Source organism: Gopherus evgoodei, chromosome 6 (genome assembly GCF_007399415.2).
Source record: "Gopherus evgoodei ecotype Sinaloan lineage chromosome 6, rGopEvg1_v1.p, whole genome shotgun sequence".
Taxonomy (NCBI): Eukaryota; Metazoa; Chordata; order Testudines; family Testudinidae; genus Gopherus; species Gopherus evgoodei.
Genome location: NC_044327.1, coordinates 51,842,438 through 51,867,107, shown reverse-complemented (window position 1 = coordinate 51,867,107; position 24,670 = coordinate 51,842,438). Strand labels below are relative to the sequence as shown.

At 39.7% G+C, this 24,670-nt stretch overlaps 1 protein-coding gene across 9 annotated transcripts in view; it reads left to right on the top strand.

The window, feature by feature from the left end:
* Positions 1-24,670, top strand: part of SEMA4D (semaphorin 4D) — a 154,738-nt gene that overhangs the window by 58,095 nt on the left and 71,973 nt on the right. Inside the window, exon 1 of one of the 9 annotated variants that reach the window (XM_030568009.1) lies at positions 16,497-16,519. The exons of the other annotated variants lie outside the window; for them this stretch is intronic. The gene's annotated coding sequence lies outside the window, so the exon portion shown is untranslated. Of the gene's footprint in view, positions 1-16,496; positions 16,520-24,670 lie in introns of those variants that run through there. 9 annotated transcript variants of the gene reach the window in all.

Sequence of the window (24,670 nt, the reverse complement as noted above, 5' to 3'; positions counted from 1 at the left end):
GTATTCATTGTGGGTGCACCTCTGCTCCATGTGCCTGAGATCAGAAGTTTTTCATTAGTCATATCTGTTGGTCTGTGCCAGAGTCCTGCATCTCCTCATGCTCCAAACTGAGGGTATAAGGCACAGCATGGACTGCCCACTTCTCCAGTTCTTCTCTACTGCTCATGGTCTGAGATGGAACCATTCAGTGTCCTCAGGCTTTGCTAGCATTCCTGCTGTAATGCAGCTAGAGTTCCTGCTCTGCATCTTCTGAGGTCAGACCCAAGGACTCATCCAAACAAAGATATGATCAGGGTAAGGGCAAACACTCTTATAAGAAAGGGGAGAAATCCCCTCCCAAATCCTCTAAGAAAAGGAGCTGCTTCCTGCTACATGGTGACTTTGGTTGTTATGAGATAGGCTTCAGTCCTCAGGTTTTCACAAGTGATAGAGGATCTCCCTTTCAAGGACAATAATCTTTTCAGTGAGAAAACAGACACGTCACTGCATACTCTTAAAAAGTCCCGCACCAATCTCCATTCCTTGGGAATATACACCTTGGGATCTCAGAGTAAGTACTACAAACTACCTCCTTATAGGCACCATCCTGATCTCTGGAGAGCTGACAGCCTCAGCAAGCACTCCCACGAGGATCACAAATGGGACCTCCACAACTCAGTGCCACAGGACATTTTCCAGACTGAGGCCTCCTGAGCATCCCAGGCAAACAAAAAGGGTCCAGCCATTTGCTTCCAAGATGCCCAAAGACACAAGTCTAGAGGGGCACCTTCCTGGTACAGTTGTCAGAACACTCAGTACGCCTTCTTTCCATTTCCCTATTACTTCCTGTCCTAAGGAAGATCAACCAGGACTATGTAACTGTAAAAGTGGTAGCACCTTGGTGGCAAAGACAGTTTTAGATGGCCTCCCATTCATGCATGCATATAGTTGTTCCTGGATTTACTGACTCAGTATTGGGGCAGGACCAACAGTCCCAACCCAGTATCGCTCCCTTTGACAGCATCATTCTTGGACACACAACAAAGAGAGAGAGAGCGCGTGTTCAGAAGAGATCCAATTCATCCTCAATAACAGTAGAAAAACCTCTAGAAGGAAATGTTTTATGCCACTAATGGAAGTGGTTCTGTCTTTGGTGCCAGCAACATCACATACCTCCAGAGGACTCTGGGGTCACTCTCATCTTGAACTATTTAATATCTTTAAAGTCACTGGATCTATCCACTAGCTCACTGCTTGTACCTCTAACAGTGTTTAATGCCTTCTACTCAGTCTTCTCCTTCCTGGGACGTGAACCTATTGATCTCAGTGCTTATGAATCCACTGTTTAAGTCTTCGGCCTCCTGCTCTTTTTTATACCTTTGCATGAAAGTGGCCTTCCTAACAGCAGTCACCTCTGTCAGGAGAGTGGGTGAGCACAGGGCCCTTGTGGCATACTCCTCCTACAGGTGTTTTGTAAGGATTAAAGTGTCTCTGATATTGCACCCCAGGTTCATCCCAAAGTCTCCTCCAGATTTCACTTCAGTCAAACCATACGTTTACCTGTCTTCTATCCAAAAACCTCATGATAACAGGGACAAGAAGCTTCACTTGCTGGATGTCCTCAGTGCTCGGCCTTTTACTTGCAGAGGACAGTGCTTCTCAAAGACTGATCCATGGCAGCCTCCTTGCCGATCCCTGAGATTTCCCTGTCACAGTTTAGGAAAGCAGCAAGCCAGTTACTGGTGTCAAAAAGGTTGAGAAACATGGCTTTAGGAAGGGTTTGTGACTGTTTGTGTCCATCCCAAAACAAATGAAGAGAGATGCAGTTTCATCACAAAGACTCTCCACATATATTTCTTGCTGCATTCTGCTTTGCTGTGAATTAATGGAAGCCTCCCCAAAAAGATGTGAGGCCCCAGTCAACCAGAGCACAAGGTACCTCAGTGACAACTCTGCAAGGAATTCCCCTCTTTGAAATCTGTAGCTTGGCTATGTGGGGCTCTCTACATCTTTTACTAGGCATTCTGCCCTCATTCAAGCTTTATCCATGGTTGCGTCTTTCAGCACAGTGGTCCTGCAATCTTTGGTACACCTTTTTCCTTAATGAATACTGATTTAAAGTCCCCGACAGTGGAATTCATACAGGAACCATCACATGAAGAAGAAAGAAAGGTTTACCTTATAGAAACTAGAAATATGTGGTCCCTATGGGTATTCCACAACCCACCCTCTTACACCTCTGCTTCAGATCCTTATTATGGTTTGCGGCAGAGTAGGAACTGGACAGGCCACATTACCTCTTATATTCTCAGTTTGGAGCACAAGGAGGTGCAGAACGCAGGTGCAGACCATGGACACTGCTGGTGAAAAAATCTTCAGGTCTCGGATGCATGGAGCATATGGGCACCCACAGTGAATCTTGAAGAACTCCAGTTGTTCCTGATTTAAGATGAAAAACAAAGTAATTCTGTGTAAAATTTGCTGCTCTTTCTTCCATTTGCCTTGCTGAATCATGGTTTATTTTTATGCTGCTTGGATCAAGGAGGCAATACTTTTGTAAGAGATCAGTCTGCTCAGAAGGTTTTTCTTTTATCTGTGGGTGCCCCCTTTTAAAATTCTTTTCCCTTATCCATAAAGGACAATCAGTGTCATAACAGCTGAGATTGGCCTCTGAAGATATAATCCGATTGTCATATGCTGGCCTTGTCCTGAGATCCACACAACATTTGTTTTGAATTTATACTCCTGGGGGAATTCTGCATCACTGCGCATGCACAAAATTCTTGTGCCCAACAGATTTCTTTGCTCCCTTGCAGAAATGAGACTTTTGTGGCTTCCCTTTGCTTCCCCACCAGGAGCGGTCACACACCCCTTTCTGGCAGCGCAGGCAGGAAGGTTCAGGCACTTGAAGCAGCCGGTAGAGACATAAATTGCCTCCAGGAGGGGAGGAAGGCTGGGCAGTTGTACGTGTGAGAGAGAGAGACACTCTCTCCTTCTCGCTTGCTATTGTGGCATGCTTGGCATGGAGGGGCAGGGCTTTGGGGTGTTTCTCAGGAGGTAGGTGTGGGGCAGGCTCTGTTCCCTCAGGCAGAGCAGAATGTAGCAGCCTGCCTGCTTAGTGAATTGTTCCCATTGTCTTCGTGGATTCCTCCAGGAGTATAAAACAGGGGTGAAAGTTTTAAGCCTCCTTTACATTGCCAGAATGGTGTATAGCAATGGCTCTCAACCTTTCCAAACTACTATATCCCTTTCAGGAGTCTGATTTCTCTTGCATACTCCCAAGTTTCACCTCACTTAAAAAGTACTTGCTTACAAAAAATACAAGTGTCATAGCCCACTGTTACAGAAAAATTCCTTACTTTCTCATTTTTATCATATAATTATAAAATAAATCAACTGGAATACAAATACTGCACTTACATTTCAGTGTATAGAATATAGAGCATTATAAACAAGTCATTGTATGAAATTTTAGTTTGTGCTGACTTCATTAATGTTTTTTATGTAGTCTGTTGTAAAACTAGGCAAATATCTAGATGAGTTGATGTACCTCCTGAAAGACCTTTACGTATCCCCAAAGGTACACATACGTCTGATTAAGAACCACTGGTGTAAAGGACATTATGGCTTTATAAACGCTTGTGGTGCTTTAGTGATTAGAGCTGATCTAAATTTTTGAACTGAAAACATATGTGTCATGAACTGTTTGCTACTATTTGCTTCTCACTTCCAATCTCCATCCATTGTATTGTAGTTTAAATAAATTACCTACGTAATTGAACCCAGCGTGATTATATTGCATTATTTTGAAAAATAAAATATGCAGAATTAAAAAATATTATGTTCAGAATTTTTGATATTTTGGTGCAGAATTTTTCATTTTTTGGAGCAGAATTCTCCCAAGCAGAGCCCTCCCTAGGGTATGGCAAATCAGGGCGACCGCCCTGGGCCCTGCACGTTGGGGGGCCCGTGCTTCGTGAGGAAGTAGGTGGGGAGGTGGGATGGGCAAGGACACCCCACAAATCAACACCTCCACTTCCCTGCTGCAGATCAGCTGTTCTGCTGCGTGTGGGGGCACTGGGGGGAGGGAAAGGAGAAGGGTGTAGTGCGCTCGGGGGAGGGAGTGGTTTGATGTTGCACTCCATATGTTTATGGAAATATATTATATTTACACTCATAAGTATAACTGGAGTATGCTTTATGCAAAAGGTCTCTTGTAAGGTATCGTTAAAAGCTTATAACCTACTGAGTGTGTTCATCCTATTTGTGAGAATGTATCATTCTTGTATCTAAAGCTAGAAATATGAAGTATAACTCTGAGGTCCCATTGTAATTTATGCACAGTGTGGGCCATTAATAGTGGTTTAGGATCTTGATGACTCAGATTAACTAGAACAATTGGTTGTAACCGGCTCTGTTTACTTGTAAGTCTTCCTGTTTTCATGTGAGTCAGGCCGGAAAGAATGGAGGCTTGGGGTGTCCCAGGACATGTGACCATGTCACCTGGTACTGGAATCCATCTTAAACCTGGTGTTTTTCCATTTAGAAGGAGGGTTGGGAATGCAGAGAGACCAAAGATTCCCACCTTCTGCCAAAGCTATAAAAGGGGGTGGAACAGAACAAAGGGAGCTGCCAATCATGAGAAATCCCCTAGTTACCACCTGAACTGGAACTAACAAGAACTGTACAAGGAGAATGGGTTGGGTCCAGACTAAGAAGGAGTCTAGTATGTGAAAGAAGCTTATTGGAACATCTCGGAGGGTGAGATTTTACCTGTAATCAGTTTCTTAATGTGTTAGTCTTAGACTTGTGTGTTTTGTTTTATTTTGCTTGATAATTTACTTTATGTCTATGAAATCCTACTCTTTATTATTAATAAAATCACTTTTGTTTATTAATTAACCCAGAGTAAGTGATTAATATCTGGGGGAGCAAATAGCTGTGCGTATCTCTCTCTGCGTTATAGAGGGCAGACAATTTGAGTTTACCCTGTATAAGCTTTATGCAGAATAAAATGGATTTATTTGGAGTTTGGATCCCATTGGGAGTTGGGTGTCTGGGTGCTGGAGATAGGTGACTTGTTGAGCAGTTTTTGGTTAAAGTCTGCAGCTTTGGGGGCGTGGACCAGACTTGGGTCTGTGTTGCAGGAAACTAGCGTGTCTGGCTCAACAAGGCAGGGTTCTGGAGTCCCAAGCTGGCAGTGGAAAATGGGCTCAGAGGTAATTCCAGCATGTCAGGTGACAGTCACAAGAGGGTCTCTGTGACAGAACCTGTCACAGATGGAACTGGGCTTGGAAGAGGTGGAGATGGAGCGGGGATGGGAAGAAGCAGGAAAGGGGTGGAATGGGGGCGGGGTCTGGGCAGAGCAGAGGGGGCAAATAGAACCCCCCTGGCAGATAGAAACTCAGCGCCTGTGTCCCAGGCCTTTCACCCTGCTAGGAACAGCCCTGCCTCCAGGAGTAGAATTTGGATTTTCTACTCGCTATTTTGGAGAAAACTGAAAGAATATGCACTTTTGGTTCTTAATTACAGTTAATAAGTATAGTTTATTGTACCATCTTGCCCTTGAGTGCAGGGGACTGGACTAGATGATCTCTCGAGGTCTCTTCCAATCCTACATTTCTGTGATTCTATGATTATTTTAAAAATCTGGAACAGTTGAAATTATGGAATCTATTTAACATGCTGCTTAAACATTTTTCTATCATGAAATTAGTGCTTTCGACAAGGGTTTAAATTGTTGAGTCTTATTTTTTTAACATCTACATACTGAGACATGTCATTTTTTTCGTCCCCCCCCCAATCGATTTTTGTTGTGAAACAGTAATATGCAATGAAGTACCGGTAAATTATTGAGAGTAGAAGTTTTGTGATCAGTGACAGACTAAATTTATATAATGTTTAACTAATGTATATTCACTCTGTTTCTTGGGTTGTTGTTTGTGAGAAGTGCAGCCTTGGGATGCTAGCTAGTGGAATGTGAAAGAGAACCGAATACAGGATATTTTTAGTTTTCTCTGAACAGTGGGGTGGATGGCTTAATTAACTTTTCTTCATAAATAAGGATAGCAATTGTTGCTTGGGGAAGAAAACTGGCCAGATCAAACTCTTTTACACCAGTGTTCTGTGGCTGAACGAGTGGGACGTTTCAGACTTTTGTCTTATGGCAATTCTTTCGTAAAAGCTGCCAGAAATACAAGTGCCCTTTGTTTTTCGTTTTATTTACTATGGAGTGAAGAAGCTATGATTTGTAATTTAAAATGAACACACTAAGATGATAGCCTATTTCTTTAATTTTACTTCTGTACATGTGTTGTATATCTTGAAAGGAGATAATAGATTCTGACAGTTTTATTTTTGGCCTCCTTAACTGTAAATAATTTGTCAGGGAGACAAATTATCTGTATTTTCCTCTGGTTGTTTTGATCTTCTGCTGTAAAGTTTTTTATATTGCCTTCCTTTTCTGGAAAACACCAAGTAGTGCTGTGCTGTACCCTTCTAGTTATGGTAAGAATTTAATTTCTGAGGATGAGAGGACAGAATCCAAAAGGTAGTTTTTCCTCCTCCTCCTTTATATTCCTGCTATATGATACTCTAGTGTATTTATCTAGACCGCTGATGAAAAATTTTCACAGTGGTGGTGTCTTACAGACTTGAGTTCTGATGCAGCAAAGCACTGAAACATGTTTAACTTAGGCACTTGGAAGTTAAGTATGTGCTTCCCTTGGAGCCAAGCCTCCCACTCTGAATTATATAGTCTTATTGTGTTTGATGTTTGAAAAGAGTGATGAACAAATGAAGAGAGGCTCAGAAGTTTGGTTTAGGTATCTACCCAAACAGTCATTCTGCCTAGAAACTAGCTGTACTAACAGCCTTTCTTACGATATTTATATGGTCCTAACCCCACTGAAACCAGGAAAGGAACACTGACCATAACAGATGGTGCTGGATTGAGAGGACTTTGAATGGGTGGGCCTCATCCTCACAGGTGGGCCACTGGTGGGTGGAAGTGGGCCCCTCCCTGCACCACCCTCTACAGATTGTATAATTCAGGGGTGACCAACCAGTCTGTGGCTCTGGAGCCACATGCGGCTCTTCAGAAGTTAGTATGTGGCTCCTTGTATAGGCACCAATTCCGGGGCTGGAGGTACAAGTGCCAACTTTCCAATGCTCACTACTCAATCCCTGGCTCTGCCACAGGCCCTGCCCCCACTCCATGCCTTTCTGCCCCCTTTCCTTAGCCTGTCATGCCCTCACTCTTTCCCTTCCCCTCCCAGAAAGAGCTGATCAGGAGGTGCGAGGAGGGAAGGGAGGCGCTGATCGGAGGGGCTGCGGGCGGGAGACACTGGGAGCAGTGAGGTGGGGAGCTGATGGAGGGTTGCTGATATATTATTGTGGCTCTTTGGCAATGTACATTGGTAAATTCTGGCTCCTTCTCAGGCTTAGGTTGGCCACCCCGGTATGGTTCATTTAATTTGTTTCATAGGAATACAACATTAGTTCTTTGGCCCTGGCAGCAGGGGTTAGGTTCCCCTCAATAGGGAAGGAATGGGAGCTGTTGCTTGATTCTTCTGATGCTGAAGAGGCTGGGGATAGGTAGTGATGCCCCTTTGTCACAAATCTGATATCAACCACCTTTAGTGCAAAAAGGGATTGAAGCTGCAGGGAGGACTGAGCTTGTACGGTGAGGCTCCATGGTTGGTTCATGCTGTAACTTGCCCAAGGCTGTGGGCATGGGTTTAAATGGGTTAGGTTATGCCTGGGGCATTTTAAGAAGATCATCTGAATGTGAAAGGGGGCCAACATCAGTAACAGCCGGAGGCAGCTATTGCGCCAAGTATCATGTGCATAGCTGTATATGAAATCTTTACACCAACTAATTGTGGATCTACCCACCTATAACAATATTACGTTAAATATTTGAGTATATGAATTCTGTAGCAAGTACGGTATATGCTGAAATACTGTACTACACCTAAAACCGGTAAACCATATGTGCTTTACTGATGCACTTATCTGTGAAATTTCCAAAAGTTTTTTTAAAAAGCCATTTGTATTGCATAGAAAGTAATATTAAAAAAAAACGTTTTTCAGCGTATTTGCAATGTGTGCATGAATTCCAGAAACACTCTGACCCAGACATTATATTAACTACTGTTGCTGCAGGAGACTGTGTGCTTAATTAGAATCAATACATTCCACAATCTGAGAGGAGAAAATGACCTTGTATTTGAAGGATAAATTACCAGGATATTACTGATCTCATTCTGGGAATTCCAACACTCCCCTTCCTCCCCGTTCTCTCTGAGAAGTCTTATGGATGGATACTTAGTTTGCTGCAATTACTGTAACTTTAAATGAAAGCTATTCTGTTTGCTCTCCAGTAATATGTGGCATCAAGAGCAGTGTGGTGGTATTATTAATTATTGTAATAGAATTAAAAGTGTGGCAAAATGCTAAAAAGACTTCCAATATTATGAATATTTTATATTAAAATGTATTTAGTGTATCACTTTCTCCCTTCTCTTTCTAGAACAAATATGATTTTTTCAGGAGCTCTTGGTTAATGTGTATCTTAATTAAGATGATTTTTATATTTATGTGCAATTCCACATATAATTGATATGGTTACAGACTGTATCAGTGTGGTTTCATCCATCAAACTGGACAGAATGTAGAAGTTTTCTGTGGGTTTACAAAAAATATTACTGTTGTAAGAGTCAGTTATGGTCCAGTTGAAATCAGTGGAATTTTTGCTATGATCTTGCTTGATGCTAAAATTTGACCTTAAGAGTAGAAAGACTTGGTTGATGTAGAAAGGAAGTTAAAGGAATTATTTTTTTATGCAAAAATTGCCGTTTGCACTTTCAGAAATAAAATTCTTTAAAATCTTTCCCCATATCTAGACTGCAAAGTGAATTTGACTAAACATGGTACAAAATATACAGCTACAGACTCGGGTCTGCAGTTTGACCTCCATCCTCACTGCAAAATGACAGGGCTTGGACCAGGGTCACAATGGGGAACCTAGGGTGACCAGATGTCCCGATTTTATAGGGACAGTCCCAATTTTTGGGTCTTTTTCTTATGCAGGCTCCTGTTACCCCCACCCCATCCCGATTTTTCACATTTGCTGGCTGCTTACCCTAGGAACCACTCTTCCCCCTCCCCCACAATCAGGATACTAGGACCTAGGTTCTGAGTGCTTGCTGACCTAAATCAGACTGATTTGTGTGTGGATGGAAGGGGAGCTTGTGCTCAAACCCAAATCGAAGTCTGAGCTTAGTGTGCAATGTAGACATACCCTAAGGGTCCACACCCACTTTAGGGTCCTTTTATACTGCTAGAATGGTTCAAAGTGGCCTTAGTGTAAACAAAAACCTATCTCTAAGCTTTTAGTGCTTGTCTGCCTCTCTTTTTGGGACTTCTTTGTCTTTATTCCTAGATCAGTTTCCCAATTTCCTATCTCTGAAGACTGAGAATAGAGCTCCTTCTTTAGTTATGGTCTATCAGCATTTGGTGCAAGGCTGGGTTTTGGAAGTCCTTGATGGTTTTGGACATGAGAGTTGAATAGACTCTTATGTCTATGGAAGAGAGACAACTTAGACATTTTGTGCATTGAGTTGTCTCTGTATTGTAGCTTATTAGTGTCATAACCTGAATCAGATTTGCATAGTTATGCTAAATGTTGTACTCTTTTTTTTCCCCTCCTTATTTTGAAAATTAATTAGGGTAAATAGTGGCAATAAATGGCATGTTAAGGCAGTCACATTGCTTAATTACTAATTGCTGGAAGACAGGTGTTCATATAATAAAAGCTACTACCACAGCTGGCCTTAATTGGTACACTTATTTGCGGTATCAACAGAAATACTGAGGACTGAAGAGAGCATGGAGATGGAGGCCTTATCTACACACACAGGTAGTACCACTTTAACTATACCAGTATATTTGAAATAAGTGGTGCAACACACACTTTTGCCCCTGTGTGGATAGTTATACCAGTATAAAAGCGTGTGTTCTGGTATAACTTATTTCCGTACAGGAAGGGGAATAAGCTATACTGGTATGAGCTCCTTTATGCTTGTATAACTTGGTCTGTTTTAGGAGATGTACCAGTATAATTTTTTTGGTAACATTCCACTCCTAAGTGATATAACTATATTAGTACAAAATATAGGCATAGACCAGGCTTGAGCTACCCTATTAACCCCCAAAAGGGTTGTCCAACTCAATAAGGAACTCTGACTGATATCCTCTCTTAAAAAGGAACTTTAATAGGTGTTTGTTTGTTTTGCAAATCATTCAGCGTCTGTTTTAAATTGCATTATAACTTGTTTTAACCCCTTTTCTTTTACATATCTTAGGTAATAAATTTCTAAACCATGGCATAAGTTTCTTGTATGTTTGCCATAAAACCAACAAACGAAGGTCTTTTTATGCCAGGCCCCAAACCTGGTTTAACACTATTTAATACTAACTATTGACAAAGTAATGTTAACACCTTTAACTCTTTGTGCCCTTTATTCCATCTAAATTAATACAACAGCGCTGCAAGGAACCGCTCCCCACACTGGTCCAGTTTAGAACACTTATCTTCTATTTGCCTTTTCTGTGAGCAAAACACTGAATGCAACATTGTTTTAATCATGTTACTATGCTACAATTATCTCTGTATGCTAGATAAAGAAAGACCAGTATGAAAAATATGGCCTCATTCTTTCACAGCCCTATATGTACATTGTGTAGGAACCTTGTGATATGATGGTGTGTGTATTTACTTTTTGATAGTTTGTAAACATCTCCTAACAAAGACTGTTTAAGACATTGAGACATCTGAGCTGAATGAGACATCTGAGCTGAATCACATTTAACCAGCTTATGTGAGCAAATATTTCTATCAGTTCACATAGTGGAATGTTAGCTATAAAGTCAGCTGCATTCTGTCACAAAGATGAACAGCTTAGTATAGTTATGATTTAAAAAATTCACTCATATTCTAATTTTTTTTCTGCCCACAAGTGTAGAAGGGATTATTAAGACCCATAGAAATCTATAATTTTTGTAATTGCTGTATTGAGCATTTGTGAAATACAGCATCTGTATGTCTGAATAGAGGGAAGAGGGTTAGTGCATATGTGTGTGTACTACATGTCAGACACTTCTTTGTGCATACAGTCAGCACTGGCAGGAGGCTTGTACATTAATACATAGGGCTTGAAAATTCCACTTGCCTGTGGCAATTATTTTTCTTTTCCAGATAAATGTCAACAGCTTTCACAGAATCTACATTTTCATTAAAAAGTGTTTTTGGCCCTTACAACTGTAAATATAATATTCCCAGTATTACCTGAGTGTAAAGTGTCTGCTGATAGTCCTGGTGTCTCTCCTGCTGCTCACAGCTTTCCTAACCTGCAGCAAAGAAAAACTGACCAGAATCTTGTTTGTTTTTAACTAACCCAGTGGCAGCAATGAAGCTCACAAGAATCAGGTGAGTTTCATGCTGCTGCTGATAGGAGCTGTGAATAGCAGCAGCAGAGGGAGGGACTGGGAGTTATGCATAAGCAAAGAGAACCCAAAATAGAAGACTGGATGGAGGTGTATATTGGTGGTGAGCACTCCTTTGCAGCAGCCAATAGACTGAATGGGACAAGGAGGACTGGGACAGAGAGAATGATCCTTTTCCCTCTCAGCAGCCAAAAGGGGTTGGGGAAAACAAGAAAAAGCTCCGCATTTATCATGCATAGAGTGACAGTACTTTGGTAGGAATCCCAGCTGAGGAAATTTGGCTTCTTACCTTAGTGTGGCCCTTGAACAGCCAGGAGCTTCCATCCTCATTATCAGTCCTTGGGTAATCATTTAGTTCTGTGGTTATCAGGTGTCTAGTAAGATATTGATATCATCCTTATCAGTGGATAGGGATGAGGGGCTATGTGTGTGTGTGGGTTCTGGTTGGCGTGTGTACATAGGCATGCGTGTGTGTGTAGAAAATAGATTGATGGGGTGAATTAGAAAAGAGTAGCCTGGTGTGCATGTGTAGGGTGGAGTAGGGCTGGTATCTAGTTAAAAGAAGATTATTAAGGATGTAAATTCAAGCACTCAAAAGTTAGGAAATGCCAGAATTAAGGTTGTCTGTCATGCAACTAAAATTGGCCCCATTGTGCATAAGTTTGTCTAAATTACATGGTCCCACACTATTTTTTCTGCAGGCCCCTGTCTCGTTCAGTGCATAGGATGGACCTGCTCTGTAGGACTCCAGCTTTGTTTGTTACAGAAATTGGAAAGTGTGTAGTGAATGAGGCAGGGGATTGCAGGAAAGGAAGGGATGGTTTCATGGTTAAGGGAGTTGAATGCTGTTTGGGGAACTGGATTCTACCCCTGTCAGAGCCACAGAGTTCAAGTCACTTAAACTATACCTTTCATAGTGGTCAGAAAATGTGCTCTTCATTTTCTGGGTGCCTGACTTGAAACCTTGAGGTCTGATTTGTAGAAATGCTAAGTACTCATAGCTTTAACTGAAGTTGGTGGGAACTGTACTTTGAACATATGAAGTACTAGAAAACGCAAAGTTCTATGAAAAAAACAGATCTTTGGTGTCTCAAATTGGGTGCCCAAAATTAGTGGATATTTTTGACCTGTAATATCTCTGTGTCTCAGCTCCCCATCGGATAGTACCTCCCCCTCACCTCACAGGAGGTTTTTGAAGATAAATTAATATTTGTGTAATATTCAGATGCTGTAGAGATGAGCACCATAGAAAAGTCCGTGGGGAAATGAATAATTCTGTCTTTGTAGCAGGGTTTTAATTGTGTCCAGTGAATAAATAAGGCATGGGACCACACTCTGAACAACAAAGATAAAACAGAACATTGAATAGTTGCTCATTAGGTGAGCATCATCCATTCTGTGCAATGCATGAGACTAAGGTCCTGTGGAGAAAAGAGTATATGATCATACACACCTCTGCCCTGATATAATGCCACCCGATATAACATGAATTTGGATATAACGCGGTAAAGCAACGCTTTGGACGGGGCGGGGCTGCACGCTCTGGTGGATCAAATCAAGTTTGATATAACACGGTTTCACCTATAACACGGTAAGATTATTTGGCTCCTGAGGACAGCGTTATGTTGAGGTAGAGGTATATTTAAAGACTGTATCAGCGCATATGTGCAAGTGGGCCAAATTAAGCTTGTATAGGCCAATCTTTAATTCTGGCATTTTCCTGACTTAGATATGCTTTACTTTGTTCTTTTAACACTTTGCGCGCGCGCGCGCATGTGTGTGTGTGTGTGTGTGTGTGTGTGTGTGTGTGTGTGTGTGTGTGTGTGTGTGTGTGTGTACATCTATAGAGAAAGTGTTGAGGCTGAAAAGAAAGGAGGAATTAAAAATATAGAGGCGATAGAAAGCACCGTGTAGGGTGGGGAGAGAGAAAGTAAAGAGAAGACAGACTGAAAACAATGCAGGAGAAGACAAACTATGATCTATTCTCCAGGAAGGGAAAGAATGTATGAGAACAGCAAAAGGAGATTAAGCTACATTGAAAAAAAATTAAATAGAAAGTTGACTGGCAATATGTTACAATTAAATATACGTACAGAAGAAGCAGTGTACAATTACTTTATTCCTATAGCTGGCAGGAGTCATGGCCTTCAGCGACTTCATGTCACAGGTATTTTTCTTTTCACAGGTATTAAGCTGATAGGCCTAGCCTTTGAGTTGGTAGATGTTTGAGTAAATTTTCCAAGCCTGCTCTGTATACCTACAGAGAAATTCTGAATAAATGCACTGAATTGTATGCCTGCTTTGTCCTAGTATTCAAACAATGGGTGTGTTTTTATGGGTTTGCTGTATTTTTTCTTTTTTTCAATTCTAAAACATGCTATGCAGATTAAAATTCCATAAATCATTATTTTTAAGAGCTAAATGTGTGCGCTTGATACTGCTTAGTGATTTAAGAGGAGCATCCCTTTAATTTAGTTCAGAGTGAATGAAAATATTTTGGCAGAGGATAGCAAGCTCTCCTAGGAGCAGGTGGCCAGAATATAGTGAGACCTGGCCAGGAATGAATACATCTCTTATCCATTCCTTCACCAATTTGTTGCCATGCTAAAGATGGAAAATGGAAATAACCTAAAGATAGATACTATTCTTCCCTTAGCTATGGTAGTTTGGAGTATAAAGTGTTTGCCACTTGACTCAGTAAGCCACTGTTGCTATATTTTGATATTGCAGTACTGTTTTTGATGCTGAAAACTACCACTTCTCCAATTTCAATTCAGTTTCTTCTACTAGAGATACACCTACTCGTCTTATGGCTTCAACCTTAATTGGGAGGTTTTGTAAAAGATATATGCCACGTCTATTAATCTACCACAATAATATGAGTAATACATAGATCAGTAATGATTTTGTATTCAATTTAAATGGAATAATTTAATAAAAGAAATAATCCATTGCTCTGCTTTTACTTTAGAGTCTTGGGCATCAGTGAGGAGAAATTTTAAAGACCGCTTCTCTCTGCATTTGTGGATTAACAATATACTTCTCTGTTCAGGAATAATAATCAAGTTCTGTATACTCCCAGGATTTAAATTGTTCTGATTATACATTGAAATATTCATGTAGTTTGCCCCAGTGGATCACTTTAATGGTTCATAATCTGGTTTTATTTGGCTCTGTTTAGAAGGTCAGTGTGGCAGTAATTGAAGGACAATGGGATTTTTATTGTGTAAAGCTGTATTCAGAGTAAGATGGCCTACTCCCTAGTTCTTTGGAATACATGTCTGTCTTGTATATGTACACACACTTCTGGGTGGACACACACATCTGGGTGGTCTGAACGGTCGTATGACTATTCTGTGTTATTTTGGAAGTCATGTCTCTTCGCCTGATAACAGCATACAGGAGGATAGAATAGGCTGTAGTTAACCAGCCTGTAGGCTAGTACAGGCGTGAGTGGGCGGCAGTGGCTGCTGCTGTTGCTGCTTGTCAGTAGCTCTACAATTTATCGTCAAGCCAGGAGTCAAAACTTGGAAATGAGACACTGAACAGTGGTGGGAGATGGCTGGTTACCTGGCATTAGTCAACCTTTGGATTTGAGTGAGTGAGTGGCGCCTTTGCTTGCACCTGTGTCACTCATTTACCTAAACTGCCTGGAGATGTTTTATTTACAGCACTGTGTGATTTAGTTCTTTCTGTTTTGAACCATAGCCCTTTGGGAAATGGATAACTTGTCATTTTAGCTGCTCTATTTAGATGTATATATTGTACAAATTAACTGAGGAGAAAATAAATGAGACACCCTCTCAAGGTGTTCAGGCATAATTTCATCTCATGCTACTTAGGTATATTTTTGAATCATATTATGCTGCACATAGTTTGATTTATGTCTGTCTATAGGCAGTTAAGGGCCTGATACAACAATGAATAATTACTAAGACATGAATGTTGCAGTTTTGAAGATGGGGGGTGTGTAAGACTCTCATCCCTGAAATTTTACTGTTTTCTAGCCTTGTTATAAAATGTTCAAAGTCTAATGCTGATGTTCTAAAGCAGACTTTTTCTATAAATTGAAAATATTTCATATCCTAAGCGCAGTATGTAACTCTTTATTTTTATTTTTCAAAACTGTGCAAAAACCATAAAATATCTAGAAATAAAGTTTAACAAATCAGTACATACACACAAACACTCCTTTCAGTATAGAAACACATAAGCAGATCTATTAGTTTTTCCATCTCTTGTTGCTTCTCTATAGTAAATTGGTGTAAATTTTCTTAGCTGGTTAATATTACAACATAGAATGCACACATCCCCTGCATAGTTCCTAAAAATGACAAGAAAAACTGTAGTGGAAAACAGAAATAATTTAATTTAATCTAAATGTGTAAAGGACTAAGATAAAGTCATGAGATTTACAGCAGGAAAAGAATGACTAGCGCAGGCAGAATTTTTCAAGAGTATATTCACTGTAGAAATATTAATAAAATGAATTCATTAAAATTTGATCCTGTTGCAGTCTAGGAATATTACTGGTTGAATAAGATGGAAGCACAACCTAAACTCTAACCATCAAAAGTAAGCATGGATTAATTTTCCCTGCAGTTTAGTCTCACTGTTACTAAAGTTTAATTATGGCTGCTATATGTCACGTCCTAATTTTTCAAACAGTTTGTCATATCCACTTACTATGGCTGCTAAGTGCCAATATATAGATTTCCACATAAACTTTTTTCCCTAGGCCCAATTGCTAATCTTTGTTTTGGACTTTTGAGCAGAAGGCGATAGACATGCTGGCCTTCTCTGCCAAGCCAAATAAAAATGTTCTATGTGCTAGACAGAAGCAGGAATTAAAAGGCAGGCAGCCAATCGAGATCACGAGGTGACCAGTAATGTTTATTACTTGTATTGGACCTAACACGTTTAAGTAGAGTTCCTGCCTGAGCTGCTGCCTAGCTATGTCCAGAAGTCCAGGAAGCTGGGAAGGGAGATATAAAAGGGGACACAGCACTTCAAAGCTATCTTCAATTTTCAGGTGTTATGTTCTGCATTTTCAGTGGTACATGAATATTTTTGTATGGCTTTAGGCTTCTCCTGTATAATTCTATGTTAAAAAAATTTTTAGTAGTAGAGCATTTTCTGGTTGTTGAGGCGACTTCTGTGTGTTGATTGATTATGTTGTCCTTATCTGAGGATGTTAATTGTGGATGGGATACTTGAAAAGCGGGTTTAACAATTTTTGTAAGACTGCAAGAGGTTTTAACACTGTTTTGATATAACTGCACATTAAAATTTGGGGGAAGATAAGGGCAGATCTTTTATTCCCTCTTTAAAATGAGATAATTGGAGGTCCAAAAGAAATATTACATATCAGATTAAGATTTCTTTTTTTAAATTTTTTTTAAGGCTTCGTTAACTTTTAAAACATTTTGAAGCCTTCCCTCTCTTTATAACTGACATCCAAATTCCTGAAATTACCTGTGATTTTAGCCTTATTAAAATGTTCATATTCTGGAATTGTTAATAGAACACTCTATTTAGGCAATGCATTTACTAAAGTTCTAGAAATTGTTTAAGATGTGTGTAAAACTTGTTCTCAATGGAATTATCCAATTCTTGTTGCCTCAACTGAGATATGCTGAAGTGTTCTTCTAGACAAAATACAGAGAAATTATTTAAGATTTTAGTGGAAACTTCCGATTTCTTTTTTTCTCCTCCATTATTGGCCATCTTGTGTAAGACTGTTTTTATATTTGTTCTTTTATTTTTAACTATTTTAATTATTTTTTTTCATTATATGAATAACTTAGAAACCAGATAGAACAGCTTGCACCTGATTAGGCTGAAGCACTGTAAACCTACCTTGTTAGCTCCTCTAATCTATTTTGTACATTACATTATCTTGCTAATATTTAGTTTAAAAAATAAATGCTGAAATGTTGTGGATAGTTGAATTCCTCTCTATAAACTTGCTAAGAATATTTAAGCAAAGAATTCTTATTTATCTTCTTATTGCTTATAACAAGTTGATGTCAAGTAACATTATCAGATATACATCCATCTGACAGTAGAGTTGGCTAGAAGCCTTGAAAATAGGGTCTGTTTAAGTGCACTTGCATAATAGCTGTCTGTTTAACATGTATAGTTTTTAGGATGGACTTGCAGGTCGTTCAAATCATATTATATAGTTAAAATTTATAGTCAGTTTTGAGGTTTTTTTAAAGTGTCCTTGCTCAAAAGAGCTGGTGGTAAAACAGTTCTGGTATGGAAAAACAATGATTACGTGGACAGTCAACTTTCCCATTGAACAGATACTTATTTGATTTTTGGTCATGATCCTGGAGAATCTGAGAGCCTTCTACACCTTCCAGGATTGGGCTCATTATGAGCAGCTTGCTTCATGCACTAAGATATTTAGGACCCACTGTCCTTGCTACTAGGCTATTCAATCTCTTACACATACACTGTAATATACTTATTTTTCTGACTTAAAGATGAACCAAAGATGATAAACAGCTTTTCCCAGTGGAAAGAACAAGAAAACTCAAATGAAGCTTACATTTTAAAAAGTTTTATACTTTTATCTAGTACATTATGACCATTGAAATGCAGTCAAATGGATGAAGGGTCACCTAGCAACAAGTGGTTGAAAAATGGTAGCCTTAGTTTTGATTGATATTTGTTTTTGAGTGGTTGAACATAAGAATGGTCATACTGGGTCAGACCAAAGGTCTTTATAGCCCAGTATCCTGTTTTCCAACAGTGGCCAATGTCAGGTGCCCCAGAGGGAAAGAACAGAACAGGTAATCATCAAGTGATCCATCCCGTATTGCCCATTCCCAGCTTCTGGCATACAGAGACTAGGGACACCATCTCTGCTCATCTTGACTAATAGTCATTGATGGGCCTATCCTCCATTAATTTATCTAGTTCTTTTTTGAACACTATTGTAGTCATGGCCTTCACAACATCCTCTGGCAAAGAGTTCCACAAGTGTACTGTGTATTGTGCGAAGAAATATTTCCTTTTGTTTGCTGCCTGTTAATTTCATTTGGTGACCCCTAGTTCTTGTATTATGTGAAGGAGTAAATAACACTTCTTTATTTACTTTCTCCACACTAGTCATGATTTTATAGACCTCAATCGTATCCCCCCTTAGTCTCTTTTCCAAGCTGAAAAGTCCCAGTGTCTAAGGATGCAGATTCCACCACCATATCTATCCCTTTCTTAATGATTTCCAACATTCTGTTAGCAGAGTTGGTATTGGAGCACAAGTGTTCATCTAGAAGAATGATCAATGTCCTTCCAAAAGGAAGTGGAGAGAATGTGAGAAGTTGACATGTCCACAGCTGAAAAACAAAGATTGACTCTAGAAGTTCGTATTTAATATATGTACACTATTTTGATTTGGCATTCTGCACACTAATCATAATTAAAGCTAATGGTTCCAGTGACTTGAGGAGATATGTTGGGAGGGAAAGCGGGGGAGGGTAATTGAGCTAATAAGCTTTATTGTTTTATGCCTTTCTGTTTGAGAGCTAATTATATTTTTGAGAACTTAAAAACATTTTAACTTGTGAAGCTGTTTCAGAAAACAAACTGTAGAGCACTATGAAATTTAGCCTTGGTGACAGAAATATACCCTTAACATAAAAATAAATATACCTTTTATAAATATAATTCTGTAAGGCAAGAATTTAAATTGATTTGAATTAATGTGAGGTGACAAATTTTGATGCATGTATCCTATTGCTAGTTTTACTACCCGACTGGGGATTGCAAATTGTTCCTCATTGTACTAAGAGAAATGTGAGTCACCTGAGTGTTGCTTTTTTGGAATAAGCATGAAGTGTATTGCTGTAATACTCCAGTGTTTTGAGGCATTTGAAGGAAAAAATGTTTCCTGAAATGTAACCTCACTTGGGTATAGTTGTTTATTTTCTTTGTCTTCCATCCCCTAGTTTTGTTTTGTTTTGTTTTTTTTTGCTGTTCCCCCAACCTTGCTGTACACGAAATGAGTTCCTTTCCCCACGTCATATCTCTTGATGCTGAGATGTGGATACAATTTCTGTAACTTCTGAATTCAAAACTCTAGGAAGGAATGGAAAAGGAAATGTGGTCTATGGCTTAAGCACAAGACTTGGACTCAACTTAGTTGTGTTCTGTTCTGGGCTTTGCTACAGGCTTGTTATGTTACTTTGGACAAGTCTCAGATTGGGCACCTAAAAATTGAGGCACTCAAAATTAGTGGACAGTTTCTTGAAAATTTTGACCTAAATCCTCACTATTCTTCTGTTTCCCCAAACGTAGGAACAGTGCAATACTTGCTTATGTCACAGAGTTGTAAGACTTAATTCTTTTGTCATACTTACGAGGTCTGCGAATGTTTTTAAAGCGAGCCCTGGATCATACCTGGTTTTGGGTTGAAGCAATGGGAATCTCATCAATATATGTATTGCTGATAACAGCAGAATATTGTTGAATTGGAAGTGTGAACAGTACCAAGTGGTGTTGAGTGCTGTTTCATGTGGAATGTCCATGGTCCCTTCTCTGGCAAAAATGATGGGACCACTAAATGGGCCCTGTAGTTGTAGTGGGGATTAGAAGTGAGAGACTTTGCTAGGGCGTCTTCTCCAGAACAAAAATGGATGCATTAGATTTTTTGCAGAGTATATTAATATTGTATGTTGTAGGGTGGTAAAACTTAATGACTCTCTGAAGTTCGAGAAATCTTCAGCAGTTCAAGAGCTGGGCATGCCTGCCAGGACTCAGGGCTTCTGCCTTGTGGGCAGGGGAATCTTGGGGCTTTTGCCTATGGGAGGCACCTGCTATGGCTAAGGGCTTCAGCCCCACAGTAGGGTGGTGAGGCTAGGGGCTTCAGCCATGTGGGAGGTGCCTGCCACAGGGCTGAAGCCCTAACACCCCTCCTTCGCATGGGGCAGAAGCCCCAACCCCACCCACCCTAGTACAGGGGTGAACCCCCCCCCCCCGACCCCGGCAGGGCAGAAGCCCCAAGCTTACCTCCACAGTCTGGTCGGTGGAGAGTGGGGGTTTCCATGAGCCACATTTTAAGTGTAAAAGAGTCACAGTTTGGTCACCCTTGGTATGTTGCCTTCATCTTTAAGTTTTAAAAATTACAAGATTTATAAATCATGAAAATTTTAGATATCCAGCCACTACATTGTGTGGAGTTTTTTGATTTGCCATTTAAAACATATTGTTTAAAAAATTAATCTTTGAACAACATAAGAATGGGCATACTGGTTCAGACCAGTGGGTCCATTTAGCCCAGTATCCTGTCTTCCGAGGGTGGCCAGTGCCAGGTGCTTGGGAAAGAATGATCAGAATAGGCAGTCACTGAGTGATCCATGGCTTTTCGTCCACTCGCAGCTTCTGGCAGTCAGAAACTAGGACCACACAGTGCATGGGGCTGTGTCCCTGACCATCTTGGCAAATAGCCATTGATGGACCTATTCTGCATGAACTTACCTAGTTCTTTTTTGAACCCTGTTATAGTTTTGACCTTCAAAACATCCCTTGGCAATGAGTTCCACAGGTTGACTAAAATAAGTTTATTTTTTAAATAGATTTGCATTTTCTGACAGGTCTGTCTAGACCACAATTTATTTTTGCTTATGGGTTGGTTATGACTCTAGTCACACTTCTGCTTTCTTAGCTTGACACTGAAGCTTGACAAATTGCAGTATTTTCACTTTGAGATAAGTTGTGGCCAGAATATAGTTTTGATGTCTTCTCAGCTTTTTATATCCCACTGTTTGATTTTATATCTGTGAGGAAGTACCTGAACACAAGTATGCCTCAATTAAATGTTTGCATATATTTGCATGGTTCTTCTGACATTCTGTAATTCTGAAAAGTTCTTATTTCTCTTCCTTTGCTTAGCATGCATGGACTAGAAAATTACAACTAAAGTGCTCAACATTTCCTGCAGACTTACTGAGACAAAACCTCTCCAGTGCAGCTGACTTTCACATCTACCCTTCCCCTTTCATAATGTGATGGTCCCTGCACCAGCCAGATTCTAAAAACTTAATCATCAGCTATAATAATGACTCTTCTCATGGCATAAAACTCTTCATTTGGCGTAAGAAAAAAGCCTGTGTTAGGCTTGGCAGGAGTTAGGATCCTAGTAATGCCGATGAGACTGTTCAGCAACCAGAACTTCTGTTAGTCCATATGCTCACATAATTTGACTGAAATTTGAAGTGCCTACATTGAAAGATCTGTACCTGTGTTTTCGAACAGAGTTAGAGTTTGTAATATGGTACAAACACACTACAGATTTCTGATACGCAGTAATTAGTGTAAAGGTCACAAAGTGACCTTCACATTGTTAATATCAACACATAGCCTTGCGCAAAGGTACAGATAGTTCTTCTGTAATTATAGTGATTTATGTTACTTACCATTAATGGAACAAATACATTAGCACATGACAGAAAACATTGTGTTTTTAACTTCTGTAAGTATACACTCATTTCAGCATTTGTTGTCTGTGATTGTGTTCACTTAGTTTAGTGTTGACTTATATATGAATGAGTGTATTTACACAGGTGCACGCGTGTATGCACACACACACACAGTATATGAGAGAGAAATTTTAAAAGAAAATATACATGATAATGGAAAATATGAGTAGTGATCAGTATAAGATGGTATACTTACAGTTTAAGATCAGTGTACTTACAAGCCTCAATGAATCTGGCTCACGTTTGAGTTAGGGATGACCATTCATAACTTTTGCTGGAGCTTGAGGCAATCCTTTGTTTTTTGTTTCTTGGGATGTGAGAGGTTTGTTTCTTACAAGACTTAGGTAAATTCCATCCTTGAACTGTAATCACATTTTTAAAATACTGCTGCAAGGTTCAACTGTTCTGAACTGAGGGCAAGGTCTGTCCATTACATATAGCCAAATAAAGTAAGTTATATTGCTTACCTCTTTGAAGAACCTGAACCAAATTCTTTGCTAGTGTACGATGGTAAGGCTCCCTAGAAGTCAGTGGCGCTACACCAACTTGCACCAGCAGAGAATTTGACTTCATGGGTTTAAGATGTCTGTTTTAGCATATTAAGTGGATCCTTGAACTTGGGTCTGAGACATGTCCTTCTTTGAGGAATTAAAACTCTTCTCTTCTTTACTTCTTCATGTTGAAATTATTTTTGCCCTCTCTTCCTTCCCCCACTCTCCACAAATGCCACGAGGGCACTCCAGACTTCAGGAAGTTTTTCACACTGCTGCAGGCATGTTTTAAAAGCCATCAGAAACTTCAAGGTCTCTTCCACTTTTCAGACAGAGTGGGCTCATCGGGGTCTTTTCCTTGGTGGGATTATTTTTGTTTTTGTTATTGCCTACTCACCATCCCTGCTTTAAATTGGTTTCATATCGCTTTTCCTGGAGGGGGAAGGCAGTTTATTCAAAGTGGATTTTTGTTTTCTTTTCATTATTGCTATTGTGGTATGTGCATTTTTTTTAATACAAAAAATAATGTCCTTTACCAGTAGAGTTCTTCGGGCAGACTAGTCTTGGATGCTGGGGTACTGAAAGCATTCTGATCTACATAGTAAATGGTTTGTGTGTTTGCCTACTGTGAAGGATATGAACAATTTAGGGTCCACTAACTCATGAACCACTGGCATAATACTCTACAGCATTTAAAAACCTGGAATCTTAGCTGTCTAATGATGTATAGCAGTTTTTTCTGCCCTTGGTATTTAGTAAAATATTGGACCTTTAAAATTACATGGAAATTCTTTATCTTCCCCCTCGCCTCATCTTAAGAAAATGAACTCCACATACTTTTCAGCTCTGCTATTACATCTGTTGCTTAATTTTTAGCACCAACAAATTATTTTGGAGTCTTTCCTCTGGTAAAAGGAGGGGATGAGATTACACTTTGGAGGATCTCCCAAAATAATAAACAGCATGTGTATGGTGAGGGAAATGGTATTTCTCTGTGTATTGATTGATATATCAATTTTAAAAATGTGCGGATGATATGTTGTTCGAGCATTATACATATAGGTGGTTGGGTGCACAGATACTCCAGTATCTTTTGTTCCTAATGAAATGCATTGCTTAGTGACCACAAAAATGCTTTCTGACATTGCTTCTAGAAGAGCATCTGCTGCTCTAAAGTGTCCGTGCCCTAGTTCATCATAGTTTTTTGGGAAACAATTTGTATAAGTCCAGAAAATGACAGTTGTATTTTTGAAGTGGAATCTGAAGCTAAGTTGTATTTGTTCTTTCATTTGCTCAGTGTTGTACTGATCCCCGACACACACCCTTATTCCCACCCCCCCCGACAGTTGGAATCCTTGTTCTTTGCTGGACTTTGTGATGAGAGACTTAGTAGTATGCTTTAACTGAAATTGTACTGAACTGTTGGAGTTAATATTTACTATTGTATGTTAAAGTTCAATTAGTATCATAATCACCATTTAGGCAGAAAATAAGATGAAATCCTCTGTCAGAGGAGTTTTTAATAAATATATATCACCAAACATGCCACTCCGTTAATAATGAGGTCAGGTTGCTCAAATACATTTTCTGTCAGCACAGTCACTAAAAATCAAGGAAATCACTTGTTAAGTCTACATTAATATCCAGACCAACTTCAGCATTCATGCTTTATCACTCAATTATGGCCATTAGAACTTTCATAGGCTTTTCAGCTCCACAGTAACCTCTCTTTCAATTCCAACATGTAACCATTCATAATGCATGTGTTCCTTTCCTCGCAAACACTCAAAATGCCCAAGATAAACTCCAACTTCATATTAAGGTGATGTGTGTATATATATGTGTGTGTGTGTGTATGTGTGTGTATAAAAAAGTGTGGTGTTAAACAATGTAATGTTGGAGTTAAGGTTTTTTGTGAGAGTGCAGGAATTGGATATGTCCTTTTTCGGACTCTCACTGACAAACCTTACTGAAGTTTGTGGGAGGCTGGGAAATGGTGGGGAGTGGAAAGTGAAAGAGATCAGTTTTGGCCATGCTAAATTTAAATTGAGAGCAAGACACCAGTACGAAGTGTCACAGAGGCAGGCTGAGATGCAAAATAGGACTGAGGGAGTAGAAAGGTACGATTGAGAGTCACCAGTTTAAGATAATTGTTGAGGCTACAAGAGAAGATGCAGTCACCTAAACACAAAGTGTGGTTTGTTA